Source organism: Dendropsophus ebraccatus, chromosome 2, assembly GCF_027789765.1.
Source record: "Dendropsophus ebraccatus isolate aDenEbr1 chromosome 2, aDenEbr1.pat, whole genome shotgun sequence".
Taxonomy (NCBI): Eukaryota; Metazoa; Chordata; class Amphibia; order Anura; family Hylidae; genus Dendropsophus; species Dendropsophus ebraccatus.
In genome coordinates, this window is record NC_091455.1 from 95,175,119 (window position 1) to 95,190,348 (window position 15,230).

At 41.8% G+C, this 15,230-nt stretch overlaps 1 protein-coding gene across 1 annotated transcript in view; it reads left to right on the forward strand.

Annotated features, from left to right (window-relative positions):
* The window catches only part of ELOVL2 (ELOVL fatty acid elongase 2), a 93,113-nt gene that overhangs the window by 38,830 nt on the left and 39,053 nt on the right, over positions 1-15,230 (forward strand). The gene's annotated exons all lie outside the window — the stretch shown is intronic.

The window sequence follows — 15,230 nt, forward strand, 5'->3', positions numbered from 1 at the left end:
GTCCTACTTGGCTGCGTAAAAAAACAGACAAATTCTCTGCAGAATATCCCCCTTAGCTTTTTTTTTTTTTTACAATTTTACTATGTAAAATAAAGTCTGTTGTTGCAAAGTACAATTGGTGTCTCAAAAAATAAGGGCTCATGTGGGTCTGTAGGTAAAAATTGCAAGCGTTATGGCCTTTTGAACATAAGGGAAAAAACAAAAGTGCTTCCTCTGGAGCACAAGTTTTCTTCTCTAGACTGGGAAATCCTGTTTGTAGCTGGGATTCCCCACTCCTGCAGTAAGGAGCAGTGTGCAATGCACTACTACCTGCTGTATGCCTAAAGAAGGTAACCAGTGATGCTAATGCATTACTACTTAGCTCTTTACACTCTGTGAGCCAAGCTTTCTGCACCTATTGAGTATAAAAAACAATTAATTGTATTTCCATGATTTGTCACCAAAAAATTCTTAAAATATATTTAACATAAAAACATAATTTAAACAATAAGCAATTTTCTGAGGAAACATTCCCTTTAAAGCGGTAGTTTACAACTGGTGTCAGAAAGTGGCAGAGATTTGTAATTTACATCTATTAAAAAATCTCAAGCCTTCCAGTACTTATCAGCTGCTGTATGTCCTGCATAAATTTCCTTTCTGGAGAGCAGGAAAATGCTTTCTATGGGGATTTGCCATTGTTCTGGACAGTTCCTGACATGGACAGAAGTCGCATCAGAGAGCACTGTGTCACCGCTTTCTGCAGGACATACAGCAGCTGATAAGTAATGGAAGACTTAAAGCGTAACTGTCATTTCAGGGTCATTTTTTTTTTTTTTTAAACATTAAATATCAACAGTACAAGCGATTTTAAGAAATTCTGTAATAGGTTTTATAAACCAAAAGAGTTTCCTTCTGGACTGAAAAAGCAATCTCCCCCCTCACTTCAGAAGAAGCAGGATTTCTGTCTCCATTATGTGGCTATGGAGAGGGGAGGGGCTGTTAGGAGTGACTGAGCACAGAGCAGTCCTGCAAAGCACAACACCCTGCTATCTTCTCTCAGTAAGTTCATAGATAAGCACTGACCTTTCTGACACCTGAATTTAGCGTCTTAGGTGCCCAGAGAGTCTACAAACAGCTGACCTTCATGTCACCTCTTCCTGCTCCCTCATCTCCCTCAACCCCTCCCCCCTTCATAGGCTTACAATGGAGAGAGCAGAGCCCGTCTTCACTGGCTTCTCTGTAATGAAGACGTGTTTGCCTGATAATGCACAGATAAGAAGTCAGGGGGGGAGGCTGGGAGATTGCTTCTTGAGTACAGAAAAAGGCTTTTTTAGCTGATAAAACCTATTACAGAGTTTCTTAAAATCGCTTATACTACTGATTTCTGCAATAAAAAAAAAATATGACAGTTACGCTTTAAGATTTTTTTATTAGAAAAAAAATACAAATCTCTGGCATTTTCTGGCACTAGTTGATTTGAAAGAAAAAATGCTTGGTGAACTCCCCCTTTAATTGAGGTTCCAGACACTTTTGTATGACGATATTGTGAATACTTTTAGTAAGATAAATTTGTGCTTTTTAAAGTTCTGAAGCTGAAAATACTGTCATATACAGATTTTTTTAAGCATCACCTCTTTCAATATAGCTGAATGTGAACTTTACAGGGTAATCCAATATACTCTAAATTAAGTAAGTGCAGATAAGCATAAATTATTTAACCGTCTCGCTGTAGAAGCTGATAACAGTTGCTATGTATTTACTGCTAAAAGATAGCTACGAAAATAATTTATGAACAGGTCAAATGGCACCATTGTATCAGTGTGCAGGGCATCCAGGATCCATCAGTTTTCCTTTTCTTTTGTTGAAACTTACATATATGTAGTACAATATACAAAGCATTCCAGCACTTGGTAGTCTAGGTAAAACAGTGGCCTTTTTTTAGTTTTCTAGCAATCCTTAAAAAAAACATCATGGCATTCGAAAAGCAATGACAGCACCTGACTTGTTTCAGGTATTAGATACTCTTAGCCATAATATTCTACACTATGACTAAAGCCCCTATTACCAGGACATTGGAGGGGAGCAAACGAGCACTGTCAGCGGTGGCGCACGCTTGCTCCTCGTTCCCCGCTTGCTGCTGGCGCTAATTCATACGTCATCAGCGATTGGTAAGAGCGGGGGGCCGCAGATAGCTGTGGGGGGGGGGGGGGGCAGCCCAGGTGATCGCTAGATCATCCGGACAGCCCATAGAAAATAGCAGCGGTTTGCTGCCGCCGCTCCTTTTCCACGGTGTGGCGGCAGCATATCGTTGCTATCTAAGTCGTTTGTCTTTCAACAGTGATCATTGTCTTTTATTACACCAGACGATTATCAGCTGTAATGACCGATAATCATTTGGTGTTATAGGGCCTTAAGGCAAAGGAAGCTAGCTAGCAAACCAACTCTCTCTTAACATACAGGCTGGTTGTGTCATCAGCGCTTGTATGTTATAAGGGAGTTTGTAAGATAGCTGGATCCGAGGTGGTTTCATTGGCCTATTGTCCGGTACTTACAATGGTAATCCCTGATGATCAGCGATGACCAATTTTTTTTTTTTTTTGTAAAGCCTTTAGTAGTTTTGTTCCTATCACTGGCGCAACCAAATAAGGTGAGTGTGCACGTATGTTTGATATCCCATAAGTGTCCAATTGGATTAATCTGGAGACCAGGCAGGTCAAGTAAGTGTTATGGTCTGAGACATTTTTGGGAAACCCTCGCTGTATTTGTACAAGCATCATCCTGATGGAAAATGCCAGTTAGAAGCCCTGCCATGAGAGGTAGCACAGGATGTCTTGAACATATTGCTGAGCTGTTTGTGGCCACTGTCACTACTAGGGATAACTGACTGTCATGTATGATGGACAGCATACTGCTCCACAGCAATGGCAGGGTTGAAGCACTCACCACAAGGCCTCCATACTCAAGTGTGAAAGAATTGTATGAGAAATTCATGCAGGCAGGATAAAATGACTTTTTCAGAAACATGTTGATGGTTTTGGCAGGAAGTGTCAGTGCTCTGCTTTGTTGAGTAGTGGCTGGTTATAGTACAGATGTTGAGGTCGGCATAACTTTTTGTATGTGTTTTAAGATCAGAGTGTCCTATCATGTTTTTGTTGTGGATTTCAATCATTTCTGATGCTTGTGATATCACAATGTGTGATAAACAAAGCTGATATAGCAAATATCCTGGCTGTGGGCACTGAACAATCTGCAGCTAGGGAGCTCAATATACAGCAAGCTATGGTTCACTGACATGTTTGTATCATTGCATACAGGAACATTTCAGTAAGTTGTGCAACAGAATCTTCGCTGTGGGATCAGACCTGGTTGTCCCTTCTTGAATCATGTTTGATTGCGGCTAACCAGAGCACACTAGGAACACAAAACTGTTCAAATGGGTTGGTGTTTCTGGAGGTGTCTGTAATGTGGAAAATGATTTAGCTCTTACTAGATAAATGTTTCAATGTTTCCAGATGTAAAAGGATGCACTAATAGAAAAGGAATCCATAATCTGAGTAATCATATTGGCAGTTCTGTGTTAGTGAAGTTAGTGAAGCTAATTGTGTGCTGGGCTGTATAGCTAGCGATATAGCCAGTAGGAAGAGGGAGATTGTGATCCCGCTTTATATAAGTCTAGTGAGACCACATCTGGAATACTGTGTCCAGTTCTGGAGATCTCACCTACAAAAAGATACTGATAAAATAGGGAACGGGTCCAAAGATGGGCTACAAAAATTGTGAAATGTCTCAAGCATAAAACATATCAAGAAGAACTTAAAGGGAATCTGTCAACATCCGGGCCCTACCTGAGGTGCTGGCAGTGTGCTGTAGTTGGCAGTCCTCTAATGAGCATGTTACCTTTTGCTAATCTGTCCGTGGAGTGCACAATCTTGTGTCTGCTACTGTAATGAAGAGTCAAAGAGGAGTTGTGGCTCCGTTTTTGTGCGGCACTCAGGCATACCTCACTACTCCTTCATCCTCCCTCTTCTTCATTAATTATTAATGCTGCCCGGCCTCCTGCTCACTCAGCTGTCAGTCAGTATTTGCCAAGAGAGGATTTATCTCCAATGAGTTGAAACTCTTACCCTGTGTTGGAAATGTGGTCTAGGGGTATCTCATTGCAGATCAGTCCTCTGTTGGCACATGCTGACAGACCGTGTGAGTGAGCAGGAGGCCGGGCAGCATTGATCATTCGTGAAGGTTAGGGAGGAGGAAAGAGTGGTGAGGTGTGTTAAGAGTGCAGCAGAAATACTTAGGCACAGCTCCTCTTTGACTCTTCATTACAGTAGGAGACCCAAGATTGTGCATAATCCACTCCACTGACAAATTACCAAAAGGTAACATGCTCACAAGGGGACTGCCAGCTGACAGATTTTCTTTTAAAGTGATTATTTCACTCTCCTGCTGGGAAATTCCGCTTTCTGCAGGATGGAGTTGCTCTTAGTAAATTATATGTGAAAATACTTTTCAAAGTGTCCTTAGTGTCTATATATACAGTTTGATGGTTCATCTCCCAGGTAGAGTGTCACAGGTGGGGCTTTTTAGGCTTTATTCCCCTTGTCCTGCTTTGATCCATTGTTTTCCAGTATGCCTGGTTTAAATCCTGTGCAGGCGCAGTGTTCTCCTTGAGCTCTGCAGGTGCAGTGAGGGCAGAATGACACACTGCAAGTTCACTGCCTCAGTGCCTTATATATTCTACAGTGCTTTTGGAGCAGAGTGGCTGTCTGTAAGGGTCAGTTCACATGGAGTAAAACTGGCGGAATTCCATGGTAGAATTCTCCATGTCATACTGGCAGTCTATGGGAGGGCTTGCTCGCCTTCTCTCTCTGCATCTCTCCACTCGGAAGAATTGACATGTCAATTCTTCTGTGTGGAGAGGAGGCACGAAACCTCCCATAGACTGCCAGTATGACATGTAGGCTGGCGGGATTCCACAGCGGAGAATTCCAGTGCGGAATTCTGCCAGTTTTACTCCTTGTGAACTGGCCCTAACCTAGGCAAAGAGCTGTCAACAATTGGAGAAGAGCAGCATATCAGGAGAAGAAGGCAATGTTGCTTAACTAATGTAAACATAGTTAACCTGACAGCCCTAAAAGCTGAAGGCTGGGTTCACACTACGTATATTTCAGTCAGTATTGTGGTCCTCATATTGCAACCAAAACCAGGAGTGGATTAAAAGCACAGAAAGGCTCTGTTCATACAATGTTGAAATTGAGAGGATGGCCGCCATATAACAGTAAATAACGGCCATTATTTCAATATAACAGCCGTTGTTCTAAAATAACAGCAAATATTTGCCATTAAATGGCGGCCATCCACTCAATTTCAACATTGTGTGAACAGATCCTTTCTGTGTATTCAATCCACATATGGTTGCAATATGAGGACGACAATACTGACTGAAATATATGTAGTGTGAACCCAGCCGAAAGGGGTATTTTAGGGGGAAAAAATTATTTAAAATCAACTGGTGCCAGAGATTTGTAATTTACTTTTGTTAAAAAATGTCAAGTCCTGCTAAAATTGGTATATTCTTTCTAGTCTACTGGAAAACTGGATTTTTTATAGATTTTTTTTTTTATGGCTGCGTTCACACTACGTATATTTCAGTCAGTATTGCAACCAAAACCAGGAGTGGATTAAAAACACAGAAAAGATCTGTTCACACTATGTATATTTCAGTCAGTATTGCAACCAAAACCAGGAGTGGATTAAAAACACAGAAAGGATCTGTTCACACAATGTTGAAGTTGAGTGGATGGCCGCCATATAACAGTAAATAACTGCCATTATTTCAATACAACAGCCGTTGTTCTAAAATAACAGCAACATTGTGTGAACAGATCCTTTCTGTGTTTTTAATCCACTCCTGGTTTTGGTTGCAATACTGACTGAAATTTACATAGTGTGAACCCAGCCTTAAGAAGTAAATTTTCAAATCTCTGGCATTTTTTTGATTTGAAGGATTTTTTTTTTTTCTAAACTACCCCTTTAACTCATTGTATGTCTAGAGCAGCGGGCAAGTATTAAGTGTCCACAGAACATGGACTGGACTTGGTTTTTAGAGCTGAAGCATCATTTGTCAAGTCAGCATTTCATGCAGAGTGATTCCATGTTTCAGATATCACTGTCTGGGTCTACACTTACCAGTAACATGAGAAATGCGCTTATAATCCAGGACTCTGCTATGAAACAAGGTCATCCAGTGTTGTACTATGCTGTGCTAGAGTCTAGCAGCATGTGTTAGAAAATCCCCTGTTATCCCCTCAAGCTGTAACAGGAGGGGGTTATCTGCTGTACATTAATCCCTGTTTTTGGGATGTAGTATTCATGTACCAACTTAAATTGCCAAATCTTACTCATAAAGTTTGCTTTGTTGCTGGATTTAAGGGAGCAAATGAGGGAAATCATTTAATGGAAGCTTTTGTATTGAAGTGATTCAATGCGCTGTTGCCTTGTTCTCGAAACCGTCAGATGCTAGTTCTAGACGGCACATTAAATCAAAAGTCTGTGAGCACTATAAAGCCTCTAGAAATAATTTGGGTTTGTAGGTGACCCTGAGAATGTAATAAATAACCACCTTTAGTTTGGGGGTGCAGTCAATCATATACATTGTCAGCTATTTTAGTGATGGGGGGGGGGCAGCCTGGCCCAGCATTTACTTTTACACAATGATATCAGTGACCCAGAGATGATGGTGACCCTTAATGAGGTATAATGCAGTCCCCCATGAGATATAAGTCACCCCCATAATAAGGTATAATAAGCTGCATGCACTGCAGTCCCTCTAAATGACAAATAATACAGTGTGCCCCCCCCCCCTCAAATTGCCCGCGTCTCACACAGAGTGCAGAACGGCAGTGAAGGGTAGCTGTAGGCTCCTTACACCCCCAACTCTGCACACACCGATCTTGTCAGCAGCTTTTTAAAGTATAGGGCTCCAAAGACACAGCGCATCTGTCATAATAAAGCTGCTGACAGAGGAGCTGTGTATCAGGGGAGCCTGGCACCCCCACATCCTACACCCCTGCCTGCATGCCTGTTTTGGCCAATTATGCATGTGTTTTCAATATGCTGCCATCAGGGAAAAGATGGGACACCTCGTAAGCATTAGATGGTTGAAATCGACAGATTCAGCTAACCTTGATCTAATAGGTATGTGCACCTTAACTTGTTTCTGGAACACTGTAGACTACTAGGCAGGCCTTTCCCTGCTTAGGACCCCTCTTCCAGCTGACTGTCAAGAGGAGATACTGATGGGGGGAGCAAGAAGGCATTCCAGCCCTTAGCGCTTCACATTTATCCCTACACAGTTAGGAAGAGATTTATCAGTCCAGCCAAGCAGGTTGGGAAGAAGCTTCTTGGCACTACCCAGATCATGTAAAGACTGATTTTTATGATTTTTAAACTATGATTTACCTAAAATCCCTCAATGTTTTATAGGCAGTTGTAGTAAGTGAGCCTGCCCCTATTCATGCTACAGGTGAGAGGTTCCTTTTAAACATGGTGCTTACTGTTTTGTGATGGCTTATCCTAACTGCAGTTGCTGTAGTCTGTTACACTAGGAAACTTAGTTAAGGATGGATGTCTGGCGTCTTCCCGTCCGGAGATTTCCTCAGGGTATATTTAATTTCTTGCTGCTTGAGGGGTTATACAATCAGCATATAAAACTGCATTATTGACAGCATTTCTCTTGAGATCTAACGGAGTATCATCATATTGGAAATTCAGTAATCTGTGAAATTGTAGAACACAGCATAAGCAAATCATTCATTTCCTAAAAGTCAAAAGAACATAAATAGCAAGCGTAGATAAATAGATGCGGCCTTTAAAACGATTAAAGAACAAGAGCACTCACCAGTCTGGATTCACATTCACTGACTTTAGTAATTCTTGGACAGTTATCAGTGGTACAGGACATTGCAGGACGCCTCACAGGTAGACTATGGCCAATTTGTGGTATCTCAAATTCTTCCGGACCACATCATGGCACCTATGTAGTATAAATGCACCTCTCCCAACATCAGGTGTCAAAGATACATTCACACACACACCCCTATAATGGTGCACAATGCACACTGAAATGTCACAATTTTGAAACATACAAAAAACGTAAAATCACAATTGATTACAAATATTAAAAGTGATTGTAAAAAGACAGATTATTATTATTACTACAATAAAAAGATGCTAGATAGATGATCCATTAAATTCTCTTTCTTTGTACAGATGGTCAGATGCTAAATTACAGCATACAAAGACATACAACACACATAAACACAAAAAACAAGCCTATCAGTCCCCAGGCCCCGCCTCTTTGACACAAAAGGTATGTTCGGAATGCTTTTATTGATATCCATCCAGCAGTACCACCAGCTCAGTAGTTGGGGGGCTTACAGATTTCGTTTAAAGGGGAAATCTAGCTATTCTATTTTCTTTCAAATTAACTGGTGTAAAAAAGTTATACAGATTTGTAATTTACATCTATTTAAAAATCACAGTTCTTCCCTTACTTATCAGCTGCTGTATGTCCTACAGGAAGTGGTGTATTCTTTTCATGAGGTGACAGAAACTGTCCAGAGCTGGAGAGGTTTTCTGTAGGGATTTGCAGCTGCTCTGGACAGTTCCTGTTACAAACAAAGGTTGCAGCAGAAAGCACAGTGTCAGACTGGAAAGAATACACCACTTCCTGCAGGACATACAGCAGCTGGTAAGTGCTGGAACACTTGAGATTTCTAAATAGAAGAAAATGACAAATCTATATAACTTTCTGACACCAGCTAATTTAAAAGAAGAATTCCACTGATTTTACTTTGTGTAAACGGGCCCTAACTGTATTAACAACTGCCATCAGCTGAGGGCAGCATAACATTCCTGCAATGTCAGTGTGCAGGAGCATAAGAACAAGAGGTAAGGAAGTGATGCCTGTTATTTTCTCAGGAACTGTATGCAGTATGTGGGCACTTTATGGAGTGAAGGCACTATTTTTATGCACTGTCTGTATGGCTGTCAATATGTAACTAGAGATGAGCAAACCTCGAGCATGCTCGAGTTCATCCGAACCCGAGCATTCAGCATTTGATTATCGGTGGCTGCTGAAGTTGGATAAAGCCCTAAGGATATGTGGAAAACATGGGTATAGTCATTGGCTGTATTCATGTTTTCCAGACAACCTTAGGGCTTTATCCAAGTTCAGCAGCCCCAGCTAATCAAATGCCGAACGTTCGGGTTCGGTTGGACTCTGGCATGCTCGAGGTTCCCTCATCTCTATTTGTAACCATTACATTTCTTTATAGACACAGTATGCCCATTTGTAAGTACTAAATGGTTCCATAGCCACTAGCAAACATTTTACTAGTCCTTGGTCTAGAAAAAGAATATTCAAGTAATAAAATTTTATTTGTTTGAGGTGTGTTATGCAAAACCAGAATATTCAATTGTTAAAAGAGTAGAAATTTTGACAAGAGGTAAATTCAATAGAAAGAGGGAGCTCTCTCTGCAGTATTGTGTCCAGTTCTGGAGACCTCACTTGAGACCTCACTCAAAAGTCTGGAGGTCTTTAGTAGGCTTGATCGAACAGTGGAAAAAGCTAGGTTCAATCGAACTCGAACCTAGCCGGACCTTCCGCATTTAATTGCTGATGCCTTCCCGATCTGTGCGGAAGGAGGAGACAGCCCGGGGACCGCCTGAAATTTTGGGATTCAGCCTAGGTAATAAGCTGTTTCCCGGAATTCCAGGCAGTCCCCGGGCTGTCTCCTCCTTCCGCACGGACCAGGAAGGCATCAGCAAATAAATGCGGAAGGTCCGGCTAGGTTCGAGTTCAATCAAACCTAGCTTTTTCCGCTGTTTGATCAAGTCTAATCTTTAGCACAGAACTTTTCAGGAATAACTTAACTTGTCTGTGGTATTGCAGCTCAGTTCAATTGAAGCTTCATTTGCAGATGTTCCAGCCAATTGGAAAGTGCCTATGGGTGTAGGGAGAGCCAGTCACCCGCCAACCTCTGAGCACAGGTAAAAAGTAGAAAGTGTATGGAACCGTCAGAGATATACAGTAGAATGTGAGGGAACAAGGGAGGGGGGAAACCAGATTTAGGGAATGTTATAAGTGTGCCTAAGTCTTTAGGGCACACTTGAAACTGTGACTGTTGGGTATGAGTCTGATGTCTTTGGGAAAAGCATTCAAGAGAACTGGTGCAGCGTGAGAGAAGTCTTGGAGGCGGGAGTGAGAGGTTCTGATTATAGAAGATGTTAGTGTAAGATCATTAGGGTATGTTCACACTGAGAAATAGGCAAGTATTCAGCAAGGATATGAAGATGAAAGTTTTCTGCTTAAAATTCCTCGCCTATTCAGCTCTGGTAGAATAGGAAATAGGAAAACGGAAACTCCATTAAACACAACGGGACAGGAAGTGAAGCCTTGATGCAGTAGTAAGTGCAGGGCAAAAAAAAGCACTTTATGTGCATTTCCCGTAATAAGTGTATATTGGTGATTTGTATAACTTTGGGGGGGGCAATACAATATTTTAATAAAAATATTTGCCGGACTTCTCCTTTAAGTTTGAGAAATAAAGAGGTCATAATATAAGAGGAGCGGACAGTCGTTGGTGTTTTGTAGGAGTGCAGGGGTGATGTCACGGGAGGAGGTGTATAGCTGGGTGTCATCTGTGTAGAGATGGTATTTAAGGCCAAACCTGCTGATGGTCTGTCCTATGGGGGCTGTATAGAGGGAGAAGAGGAGGGGAGCCAAGACTGATAGAACCCCAACATTAAGAGGTAAAGGAGAAGAAGTAAAGCCAGAGAAGGATACACTGAAGGAGCAGTCAGAGAGGTAGGAAGAAAACAAGCTGGTGGTCTACGGAGTCAAATGCTACTGAAAGATTCAGGAGAATCAGCTAGGAGTAGTTTCCTTGTGACTTAACACTTGTTTAACACCTTGGTGAGGGCGGTTTCATTGGAATGAAGGAACCAGAAGCCAGACTGAAGGGGGTCGATTAGAGAGTTATTAGACAGATAACGGGTTAGGCAAGAATAGGCCAAACATTCCAGGAGTTTAGAGATGAAGGGAAGATTAGAGACAGGTCAATAGTTGGCTGCACAGGGTGGGTCTAGAGATGGAAGAGACGGTGGTGGTGGTAGGGTGTTTTACCAGACAGGAACATTTTTTTATTTATTTTTTACCATTTTTATGCTTTTTCTGTGTAAAGTGGGAGTTTGGGGCACAAATTTTTGGTCTGCGCAAAGGAAGTCATAAATTCATAAATCACCCCCTCCCCTTATATTTTTTTAAGAGGTCGTAGATCTTTGTGATCGTATCTATTTAATTTCCTGTCATTTCATACACTGAGCTCTGCATAATGGTATGGCATGGTCTGTATTTAGAATAACTGTGGTTTACTGTGACAAGAACATACCTTGCTTATGTTGCCACTAAGAAAAATGCAACACAGATGTAGTAAAAACAAGGTTTACAGCTTTCTAATCTTGAATGGAGCTCTGTGTGAAGCTTTGAGCACTGGGATAAAACAAGAAAGAGTTCAGAAGGATTACTTATAAAAGGATTGCATTGATCTGCCTTGTAAGCAAAACTGTTCTACATATGGAGAGTCTCAAGTACTGCAAGGTAGCAGATAATGGAAATATAATGGTAATGTGAAACGGTCTTTGGCCCATTTGTAAGTTATAATATACTTAAGGCTGGGTTCACACTACGTATATTTCAGTCAGTATTGTGGTCCCCATATTGCAACCAAAACCAGGAGTGGATTGAAAACACAGAAAGGCTCTGTTCACACAATGTTGAAATTGAGTGGATGGCCGCCATATAACAGTAAATAACTTCCATTATTTCAATATAACAGCCGTTGTTTTAAAATACCAGCAAATATTTGCCATTTAATGACGGCCATCCACTCAATTTTTAACATTGTGTGAACAGATCCTTTCTGTGTATTTAATCCACTCCTGGTTTTGGTTGCAATATGAGGACCACAATACTGACTGAAATATATGTAGTGTGAACCCAGTGTAAATGTATAAATCTGTTAAAGGGAATGTTCAGCAATTTCCAGAGTGAGCTAAAAAACAAAACAAAACAGTGCTTACATGCAGACATTATGGTGGTGTCAAGTTCTCATTACACACTACTTTATGGTCTCCTCTATGGTCAAACTAAAGCAATGCCTGTCCAACCTGATAGGCCCATATAAAGGTCAGGGAGGGGTTCCATACATACCTTTGCTCTCAGCCAGGGAGCTTGCATGATCGAAATAAACGCTGCTGATGGTCCCGGCTGCTGCCGTCTCAAGTGTACAGGCTTTTCTTCTTAGGTGCCTAGAGTTCTCTGTACTAAGAATGTTCTCAGCCCCGCTACTCAGCAATGATCGATAGCGTGAGAAGTCTTCTGATCAGATGCTTAAGCTATCAGTCTTATATTTTAATAGTTCAGACTTAAGATGAGCACTATATCCATGTTTTCCTGGACTCCCTAGGGCTGCATCTAACTTCTTCAGCCACCGGTATTCAAATGTCAAACGATTGGAGCATGCTCTGGTTGGGCTCATCTCTAGTTCAGAAATTTCCCCACACAACACCATTTTTTTTTGTAGATTTTTAATGATAAAACATGGAAAATTGTGGTTATTTAAATGTGTATTGGGTAGTTTATATTTTAGATTTAAAAAACACATACAGAGGATTGTGTGTGGCATTTAGTAAGACATGGCTCCTGGCTTTGCAAAGACAGACAGGGTGAAGTCTTCACATTGGACTTGCTCTGCTTTCTCCTAAGGGCAGCCATAGATTGATAACATACAACTTTTCTCCTATAACTCATACTATAGTCTCTGTGTATTCCTCTGAGATGCAGCTTCAACCTGTCTCCCCTGCTTTCTACTTCCTGTTAGTTATTGCAGCAGGAGGGAGGCAGGGGTTAACATTAGGTAGGAGCTTCTTACAGAACTACACTGGAGATTGTGCACACAGCACACACAGACAGCATAGGGAATGTGAGTTAGAGGTGGGGTTCAACTGTGCAGGAGAAACCACTCAATATATTTTATATCAAAATCTTTGGCAGATATCAGATGTACGTTCATGTCCGCATTGAAACTCACGGCCGTAGGTGCAGCATTTCCGCAAATAATGGTCTTGTTCATTTTTCACGGGGCCGTATAAAATCGGACCATAAGTTCGTACGTAGTGTGCACTTCCCGGCCGTAGTTCCATTGCATTACATTCATATCAGTGAACCTCAAACTTACGTTCGTATTTTTGTGGTCGTAAATACGACCGTAAGTTTATGTAGTGTGAACATAGCCTTAAAGGGAAGCAATTAGTGAGATTGTGCCGATATGGCTTCCAGCAGCACAGTGTAGATCTACTGTGCAGCTCCCCTACCATACCAGCTGTGTCTGCCTGGTTATCTCTTATTGGGGGAAAAGGTGTTTTATTCCGGTGCGCAAGGCCAGGAAGGGGGGCAACCAGTGATCTTGGTAGAAAGCTGCCTGTGACTAGTCACGGTTTGCTGCCTGTCAGCGCACTGTGAGGGGATGATTGACAGGCAGAGAGCCCAGTAACAGGTCTCACAGTGCGTGCTGACATGATGACAGGCATAGAGCCATGACTAGTGACAGACAGCCCCCCCCCCCCCCCCAGCCTAGATGACTAGTTGCTGCCCCTCCTCCAGCCTCGCGCCCAGGAATAAAACATGTTTTTCCCCGATATAAAGATAACCTGGCAGACACAACTGGTATGGTGGGGGAGCTGCACAGTAGATCTGCAGCTGGAATCCATATCAGCACAATAAAGATGATTGCTTCCCTTTAAAGACATATATTGTTGTTGTTATGAAGTCTCAGATGGGAATACTCTTTTAGGTTTTAGAGCTGTCCTTGAGAGTGGTAGAGACTAACAATGTGATCCCCCATACTGGAAAAGGCCCCTGCACTATTGGATTTATTAACAGCACTGCAACATGTGTACGTAGTTATAAGATGAACCCGTGCACAGTGTCTGATGTACAGCTACCTATCACCAGGTATCTTAGCAGGGAATACATCTATCATTCTTTCACTGTACTGTATGCTGTGCTTCGGTAGCTTAATAAGGAAACTAAAGTTTTGTATGGAGCTTATATCTTATTTGACAATTTAGGAAAAGGTTTAGGTCACCAAACCTGACTAAAATAGCCTAATTAGAATAATGTAATGTACTTCTTGTACCGATCTGCAGCTCCTCAGGAGGTTCTTAGTTTTTCCTGCAAGATTAATTAGTCTTGAATTATTAACTGTACTGCTATCCTATGTGTTCCAGGAACAGGGTAAGTATCTACATTACGTACTCATCACAGAATTATAATATACAGATGTATGGTATCTATAGAATACATTTTCATAGTGGATGTGTATGCCACTTTAAAACGTACAAGCAGAGCCGTATTAACAGCTGCTGCTACCCTAGGCACTAAACCTTAATACACCCTATCTTGGGAAGCGTGGGGGAGAGTGGTTCTGGCCACGTGCATTTTTCTACATGTAGAAACATTGTCTGAATCATGTTTTTTATGCATATTGTCTGAAAAAATTCTCAACACAGGATTGGTAGATTGGTAGGTAATAACTACAGCCATCACATTTAACACAGCCACAAAAAAAGAGTTGTTTTCTTTCCCCTGCTCCCTGAGGCTGCCCTAGGCACTGCAGGTGCCTAGTGGTACAGGTGCCTAGTGGTAAATACGGCCCTGCGTACAATATGTCTGGATTGCCCTTAAAGGAGAAGTCTATCGAAATTTTTTATTAATTTATTAAAGTATTGTATTGCCCCCCCAAAAGTTATACAAATGACCAATATACACTTATTACGGGAAATGCACATAAAGTGCTTTTTTCCCTGCACTTACTACTGCATCAAGGCTTCACTTCCTGGATAAAATGGTGATGTCACGACCCTGACTCCCAGAGCTGTGCGGCGGCTGCTGGAGAGGATGATGGCAGAGGGGTGCTCAGTGTCCCTCCAGTGCCCTATGTCCCTCAGTGTCCCTCTGCCATCATCCTCTCCAGCAGCCACAGCCTGCACAGCTCTGGGAGTCGGGTCGTGATATCAGCATTTTATCCAGGAAGTGAAGCCTTGATGCAGTAGTAAGTGCAGGGAAAAAAGCACTTTATAAGCATTTCCTGTAATAAGTGTATATTGGTGATTTGTATAACTTTTGGGGG